The sequence below is a fragment of the Falco rusticolus genome, chromosome 3 (genome assembly GCF_015220075.1).
Source record: "Falco rusticolus isolate bFalRus1 chromosome 3, bFalRus1.pri, whole genome shotgun sequence".
Taxonomy (NCBI): domain Eukaryota; kingdom Metazoa; phylum Chordata; class Aves; order Falconiformes; family Falconidae; genus Falco; species Falco rusticolus.
The window spans coordinates 15629543-15637868 of record NC_051189.1 but is presented as its reverse complement, the minus strand read 5'-3'; the positions used below and the strand labels follow the sequence as shown (position 1 = coordinate 15637868).

Here is an 8326-nt window from a genome sequence, read left to right as displayed (position 1 = left end):
ACATGTTGTCCAGAGAAAAGAATTTCTTGAATTGGGGGTGGGTAAGTATAAATGGGCTTTTTTCCTCTGTGCCAGGAGTGGAGCAGGACCTGGTAGCAGTTTATCAGTATAGGCAGCTCCCGACATTTTTGCAGGCAAGCCTCTCTTGAGCAAATTTGACATGTCTTCGTCCCTTCCTGTGTCCCCACTTTCTTCCTAGCCTGGTGGTGATGCTGACACTGAGCTAGTACGACTACCCGAGCCTGTCTGTCCTGTAGTGCTTTCTCCAGGGCTCCCTGTGTGTGAAGCCCCTGGAGCTGACAGAGCACCAAAAAACATGTTCATGGGGGTAATCTGTGCCTCCTGCTTGCAAAGTACTCCTGTTCCACGGAGCTGTTGGAAACAAGAGCCCCATTATGGCCCATTCCCCTAAAAATGGGGCTTCTGAGGTGGTTGTGGTTCCTAGAAGCCGATATCAATGCAGGATCAGGTCCTTACCAAGGAGGTTTTGACCTGTTTGGGTAAGAAGAGCTGAAAGGACAACATGAAATCATAAATTAGGTGTATGAAAAGTTCAGAAAGATTTATCTTGTGAAAATGAGGTTAGTGCAAGGAGAGAGCTTTGCTCAGCTTCTGCAAATTTCCACTCTAGTCAGCTGCAATCATGTAAAGAATGAATAAGTGGAATGAAGGGCAGCATTTTGCAGTAAATTCCTCGTGTTCTGAAGGTTTCCTCTGGACTGAAAGAATAGTAACTATCATCCATTACAAGGGTGTGTAGATGTGATCAGGTAGAAACAATCTCGAACAAATGCAGCAGAAGCAGCTTTAAGATGCAATGAGCGTTCTGACTCAGAGAGAATGATTTCACAGGGGAAAAATCCAAAGTAAAACTCCAAGAACAATGCTAATTAGAGATGTGTCAGGTGCTTGGCTCTGGATTACTGTTTTGCTAGTGTGTGCATTTCAAAGACAAGTCACAGGCAAGAAACAGAACAAAAGATGTTGAAATTTCCCCATCTTTTTTTTTTTTTTTTTTTTTTTTTTGTCTTCCTTGAATTAGGCTGAGTGAAGTCCTTGGGAGAGGAGGCTGGAGAATGAGCTGTGCTGAAGGTTCACTAGCCCCAGCTAGTATGCCATCCACAGCTGGTTTCATTATTGGCTAAACTGTTGGAAACGCAATCCAGAATGAGGGAAAACTGAATTCTGTGGTGAAAAACTGGGAGATAATTTTTTAACTCTCAAAACCCGCCGTAATTTGCGGCTTCAGACAGGACAAAAAGCAATGGCAGTGTGAGAAAAAACTGCTTCTGGCTACGCATCCTACCTTGCTTCAGACTAACAGAAAACTTAGCAAAAAAATTTGAGCTTCGCAACTATACACAGTTCTACTCCCCAGGGTCCTCACTGGCTAATTAGCACTCTCCCTGCCAACAGCAGTGATCTTTTCAAAGTCCAGCTTTCTTCCTCTGTTGAAACCGAAAGGTTTTTGCAAGCAAGGGCATTAGTTGCAGGTGAAAGCTTCTTTTTAATGAAATTGGGACCAGGTTTCTCCCTGAGATTTTGATCATCCATTTTGCCTAGCTTTTTTTTAAAAAAAATTTCTCACAGATGTTCCTTCTTATGTCTCATCATACTTGATACCACTTCAGTGCTCGCTACCTGGGTTAGCCTGTACATTGTAAGGCCCCTCTCTCATGACTTTCAGTAAATATGAGACAATCCTATAAGTCACCAGTTTTGCTGGTTATATATTGACATTTGGAAACCTTTTCCTATATAACCTGTCTATAAGAGACAAATCTCAGCTGATGCTGCCTGCCTGTCTGTCCTAGAAGAAATTCCCTGTGCTCAGAAGACTAACCTGTTATTGATCATGCTTGGGAAAGACCCCTGAGGGTTTGCTAGGTATGATTTATGCTTTTTTTCTCTTTTCTGCTTGCTCAGCATTCAGCCATTTGCTTTCTTACTGCTTTAATGTTGTCTGTTGCAGTGGTTTGTGTTTAGTAATTGATTGTACCTTAATGTCAGGATAAAAAGCAGTGGTAAAATGAGACACTTAAAAACAATGACTTAGTGCATGTGCACATATGCCTATGCATCTGAATATAAGTAACCTGATGTATAACAGGATTAATAACTGGAAAAGTGTTTTTTTCTAGCTGAGGTGTTTTTTTCAGATTCTGTAATTGTGATTTGAAGGGTGTTTAATGCACTGATTCTCTCAACCCCCTCCCTTTGCTTTCCACCTCTCTGCCCTGCCCTGCACCCCACATGTGCAAGGAGGAGCTCGCCCTCAGCGGAGGGCAGTGGGGAGATGCCCAGGCATTGAGAGGGATCTCTGACAGGGCACCCCAAGTCCTGTGCTAGCACCCTGCTTCTGGGATTTTTGCCCCCTTTTCACCTGACCTGTGCATGTTTGCTGTCCAGCTGCGGGTGAATGCAAACCTCTCACTGAAACCTCTCTCACACAGTCAAATTCAAGCCTGCACCGGTGACCCTGCTGCTTGCTTCTGCTGTCATTTTTGATCTTGTAGGGGATGAGAATATATTCACATGCAAAGTTGTAAACTGCCTGCACTTCACCTGCCTATTCCGGTGAATAAACAGAAAATTCTGCTTATGGCACATCCTTTCAACAGGGGAATACTTAGCAGATGAACTAAGGCACTGAAGCGTGAGTACCATTAGCCACACTTGCCAAATGAAGAAAGAAAGAAAGAAAAAAAAGATAGTAAGGCAAAAATCCCCTGGTTTGGAAAATATTTCCTGACTATCTTACCTCAGCCACATACTAGAGAATCTAATCCTGTTAAAATTCCTCCCAAGTCCTTCTATCCTCATAAGAGCGTTTAACTTTATATACCTCTTATGAATAGTTCTCCAACAAATTATATTACCTGCGTAAGTATCAGTTTTGGGGGTTTCATTATGTGATTTTTGTTTTGTTTTATAGAAGGCTCTTTGTACACTGATGGCATTACAGAGCTGATGAGTAGTTTGATTTACATGAAATAAAATGGGGAAAATTGCATGAGTAAGATGAGCTAATGAAGCATTGAAGAAAGAAAATGTTACTGTGCTGTCAAAAAAAAAAAGAAAAAAAAAAACAACCAAAAAACCCCACACCAAAAAAAAACTCTGTAGGCTGACAAGAAACCAGACAAGCAGACTCTCTGAGTAATAAATTTACCAGCATTTTAAGACATTTTTAGTTTTGATAACATCTTTACAGGGAATGGCCTGAATCAAACTTTTATGTTTTAGTATCTTAAGATTTGGGGTGTATGGACAAATAGGAACTTGCAAGTGTGTCTCTGTTGATTTAGTGGGTTGACTGAAAATCCTGAGCCAAATAAGTCTTAACATTTGTGTCCAGCAGTAGTTTTAAATGTTCTTTTTTTTTTTTTTTTCCACTTTTCACTCTCTCTTAGTGGAAGCTTTAGGCTTGTAAGGGACAATTTCACTTATTCAAGTAGTGAGATGTTAACTGCTCAGGCGTATTTGTCTTGTTCGCAAGAAGCAGTGGAGAGTGGGAAATCTATGGACCTTGGATTAATTTCCCTGGAGTTTAAAAGATAGTCTGGATTTCCCCCCCCCCCCCCCCCCCCCCTTGCTTCTGGAAAATTCAGCCTGTAGATCTTGGTGCCTACAATTTTTTATTTAAGACATTGGTGCAAAATCTCTGAAAAGCCTGATGTGAATCATCCCAAAGAATCACATTTTAAATTATTTGCTTAAAAAAAGCACCAATGCTGGTGCCAAAAAACAGTCTGTAGAATAAAACCCAACTCTTCTGTGTTTTATGACCTTAAGGGGAAGCACTCCAGGGTTGTATCTGCTAGCTTGTACTAATGTCCAAGGGCTATGATCCAAAACTGCGATTTTTTCTGCCTGATGGGAGACTGCAGGTGTGGCTTGGTGTCTCTGTCCCAGGATGGAGGCTTCTGTACACCTGGGAGAGCTGCACTTCTCTCAGATAGTGCATTTGTCTGAGTGTGTGTCTCTTGCATCCCAAATGGATGTGTTGGGTGGTATTAGCAAGCATTTCCAAGAGGCGCATCTCTGCAGCATGTGTGTGTCAGGCTCACAGAATAAGTCAGTCAAGTGAGTGCCTTGGGATTTGCCTGCTTCTGAACCAAATTTTGGATTTTTGACCCCTGTGAGACTGCCAATGGGTGCAAAAGCTCAGGCAGCAGGGATTAGCTATGGCCACCTGGGTGGTGTTTCTGGGATTCAGCCTCTTGGCAGCCCTAGGAATGGCTTTCAGCACCACCTTCACAAGCAGAAAGCCTGATTTGCATCCCTGACTCTAGGGCATCATTTTTGCTTTTCTGACTCACTGGCTGTGCTGTGTTACCTTGCTGGGGCTATCAGACAGCATAGGTCAGGGAGGCTCAGCTGTCTGTCCGAGGCGCCTTGTTCCTTCTCCTGTCCCTGCCAGCCTGCCCCAGACTGAGGAGTGGAAGCCACCGATTGCCATGTCCCTCGAGTCTCCCCTAAATGCCCAACAGCCAGACCCTGCCCTGTGCCTATTGACCGCTTTTTACTGAGGCGATACTGAAAAAGGAAGGAAACGTTACACAAAGCGATTAAGGACAAAAAGTCACCAGCCCGAGAGGGATGAGCCCCAGTCCTTGTTTAGTTGCAATGCAATCTTTACATGTAATGATTTATGCTTTGTGTCTCTGAGAGCACTTCTCCATATAAAATTGGAGAAGTTGGTTCATATAAAATTGGAAAGTTGGTTCGGAAATGTTCGGATACACACAGGGGCACCATTACCCTCTGTTCTTCTTCATATTAGTGGCTTCGCAAGTCAGGTCAGCCCTTATCTGAGATGCTGGTGCCGAGGCCAACTTATCTGATCAGATCATCTATTCTGGTGGAGTGGCAAACAAGAAATTTTGCAGAATCCATATTATTGTGAATTTGCATTAGTATATTCACACCATTGATCCATATATCCTTTTATCATTGACTCATAAAGGAAATGCCAAACTTGTTCTCTGTTGAAAATCATTCTCTTTCTTTTACTCCGATCACTGACGTTATCTGGTGCTTTCTGTACAATTTTCTCATTCTTCTCTGCATTGATAATGCTGGATATTTTAAACTTCTCATCAGCAAATTCCATTTACAGCAGGCACATTTTTTTTGTGCAATGCTATTAATGAAATTATTGTCATGTCAGTCCTGAGACCAAACCTTGAGGAACTCCAAAAATACTCTCTACAGCCCAGCAGTTCCCCTTTGAGCACAGGCCGTTATCATCTCCCCATTAGTCAGTTCCTTTTCTGCAGTTTTGGATAGTGCCTGTCATTTTGGATCTGCATCGTCACCGTGTCCCAGACACTGGAACATGCCACAGACAAAGTTAAATGAGGGAAGCTGGTTTCTGAGGCACATCTGTACCTGTTTGATACTTTCTGACCAGTCCCTGGTACCAAGCTCTGAACCATGTTGCAGACATGGGTACCTTATTGCCTAAATCTCAAGCCTTGCTTCCTATCCCAACATTAATAGTTCGGGAATGTGCCAAAGATCTTAGTCTCAGAGTTTTGATTGGGTTTATACTGACCAACACTATCTCTGACTGGTACATCGCTCTAGACACTGGTTGCTATGGGCTGCTCAGTGGTGCCTGTTGAAGCAACATCCATTTAATTTCTCTTTTCAGACTTTCCCCTCAGCTGCCTTCCTGCCCACCTCTTTGGGTTTCTGAAGAAATATTTCCTTTGCTGTCGTCCTCCAAGAGTTATTCCTCTACAAAAGATTGCCAGTCAAGCTGAGATTAAGATATTCATACCAAGTTGGTAAAGAGCTGGTCTATTTAAAACTCAGGTGTTCCCCAAAGATGAACGAGTTGTGCTAAATCCACTGGAAACATCGGTGTGCATTAACTTCGTCTGGCCTTTTACATATAACTTTTTCTATACTGAACCCACTAAGTGCCTGAACTTAATGCCAAATCGTTGCCTGATTGAAACAATTCTCAGTACTAAAACGTATACCAGGAGAGATTCTGGGAATATAAACTTCTGTGACCTAATTCTTAACCAAAGTAAAATGATATAGCTCTTGATTTCAATGAAGCTTTGTTAATTTGTACCAGCTGAAATTTTAGCTCGTAATTTGGTTTTCTTTTCTTTCTCCCTCAGCTCCTTAAAATTTCCACTAAGTCCTCTCCCTGAAATGTCACATGAATCTGGTAGGCCACAGGATTTTACAGTGGTTCACTGAGATATATATGGCTGGGAGAAAGGTTAGTCACATATTTGTCAGAGGAATGTTGTATCTCCTATGTAGAGTAAGCGATTGTCATCAAGAGCCTTATCTCCCCCCCGTATCGCAGGAAGAGTGGCACCAGGCTCGATCGTCAATAAAAGCACATACGAGGAAGATGGCTGCTTTGACTGCATGAAAGCCTGTTCAGAGATATGAGAATAAGGAAGAGCAGAAAAGGTCCTGTGGTGGAAATGTAAAGCCAGTTGTGATGGTTTGTGGTATAAAACAATCTACACATCAGAAGAGTCATTGAATTTAGGACAAGTTTAGCGCTGGTCAGCCTCAGCCTAGTGAGCTGAGCGGGACACATCTGCTCTCAGCATAGGGGGCGTGAAGCCAAAACATGAAGTTTACCCCAGCCAAGATTGTGACCAGACACAGATCAAGAAAGCAAAATAAATTAAGTTCTATGAGAAAAACAAGATAAAATTGGGGTGGAGGGACAGAGGAAGAACATGTGGGTGTGTGAATTTCTGAACCTACCATATACTTCCTCCTATGATTATTTTCCCTACCGGTGGCAACTTTCTTGTAAGGTAGAACTTTTATGGCAGTAAGAAATGTATTAAATACATTCAGACCAGCACAAGCCTCAAATTAAAAATGTTGTGTTTTTATTTCTCCACTTAGATTGCTATTTCTTTTTCATTGTATTTTGATATTTAGAAGCTGTCTGCCTTCCTCAGGTTTGCTTTCCCTTGTTTCCACTTAAAGGTAATTGGATTTTATTAATGAAAACCAGCTTCCTCCTCCCCACCCCCCCCCAAAAAAAAAATGGCCTCTGATTTTTAACTGTAGGTGTAGTTTTAGCAAAAACTTCCACTACTCATGGAACATCTTGTTTGTTTTGAGACAACAAATGTTATAACTCTGTTTCCTTTAAATCAGTATTGAAGAATGAATCAAATCTTGTATGTTTTTCAGTTGAAAATGTTGAGAAAATTGATGCCTGATGAGAAAATGCAGCCAGATTGAGTCTTGAACAGGTCAATGAAAATGAGCATGATACACTGTCTTATAGTCTTTGGTACAAATGAATCATTTAGTTGTGAGACTGGGACCAAGTTTTTAATTTACAACACATTGCACAATGGCATCAGAGCCTCTAGGTGCTACAGAAACATTAGTGATGCTCATGGGAACAAAGGCTTCTGTTTTCCGTAACAGTATCTATGACAAAATATTCAGTGCTGGACACTTGTTATGCCAAAACAGTTGTAGTAAATGGAAAAGACTTCAAGAAAGTGTGAAGCCAAGTTCAGAAAAAAACATCCTGAGTGCAGGGTGCTAGCATGGTCATATAAATCATATGAGGTTTCTGTAGCAGGAGGCACCTGAGAAACTCCCTTTTATTCCTCCAGCTAACACTTGTGTGTAGCTTTGTGGGTGGGAAGAAGCCTTCCATACTAGTCCAGAACAGAAACTCACGTATGCATCATGTTTGTGTGGACTTGAATTCACATCTAGAGGTTTGCATCAAGATTTCTTTGCCTTTGCAGTCTTCTAAGCAGCAAAGGTTTGAAATATTATCTATAACATGATGAAGTGTAGCCTGAGTATAAGCATATGAAAATCCTGAATTTGAAGGAAAGATTATTGGAGTTATCCAAGGGGTGACTGTAGCAACATAATAATACCATGCAAAGAATAACAGGGCAAATACCAAGGAACTTTTCCTGAGAGGAGATCTGTTATCACACTAGTACAAACTCCCCAAAGATCTGGTATTCCCCCACAGCATGAGAATTTTAAAATGGGATTGGGCAAAACACTCAAACACACTGTGTAAAGTGTGTCTTCTCTGATGGACTGGATGACCTTGCCACTTCTTTGTTCTGTTTGCCTTAATCTTTGAACAACAGTACAGCGAATCAGTCACTGCTTTTCATTCACGCTTCTGAGGATAAAAAAATCCAAGAGTGTCTGCTTGCTTTATGGTTCTTATCCCTAGTCTGTTAAGCAGGGCTTACACTGAACAATAGATGTTTCTCAGCCATTGCAGTGCTAGATATTGATGAACATCCTGTTGGAATTTGGGACTGGCTCCCCCTCTTGAATG

At 41.7% G+C, this 8326-nt stretch overlaps 1 long non-coding RNA gene across 1 annotated transcript in view; it reads left to right on the top strand.

Moving 5' to 3' along the window:
* The first annotated feature begins 1297 nt into the window (after positions 1–1297).
* The window catches only part of LOC119145644, a 53731-nt gene continuing 46702 nt past the window's right edge, over positions 1298–8326 (top strand). The window contains exon 1 of the long non-coding RNA XR_005103469.1: positions 1298–1887. This is a non-coding gene — a long non-coding RNA (uncharacterized LOC119145644). The remainder of the gene's footprint in view (positions 1888–8326) is intronic.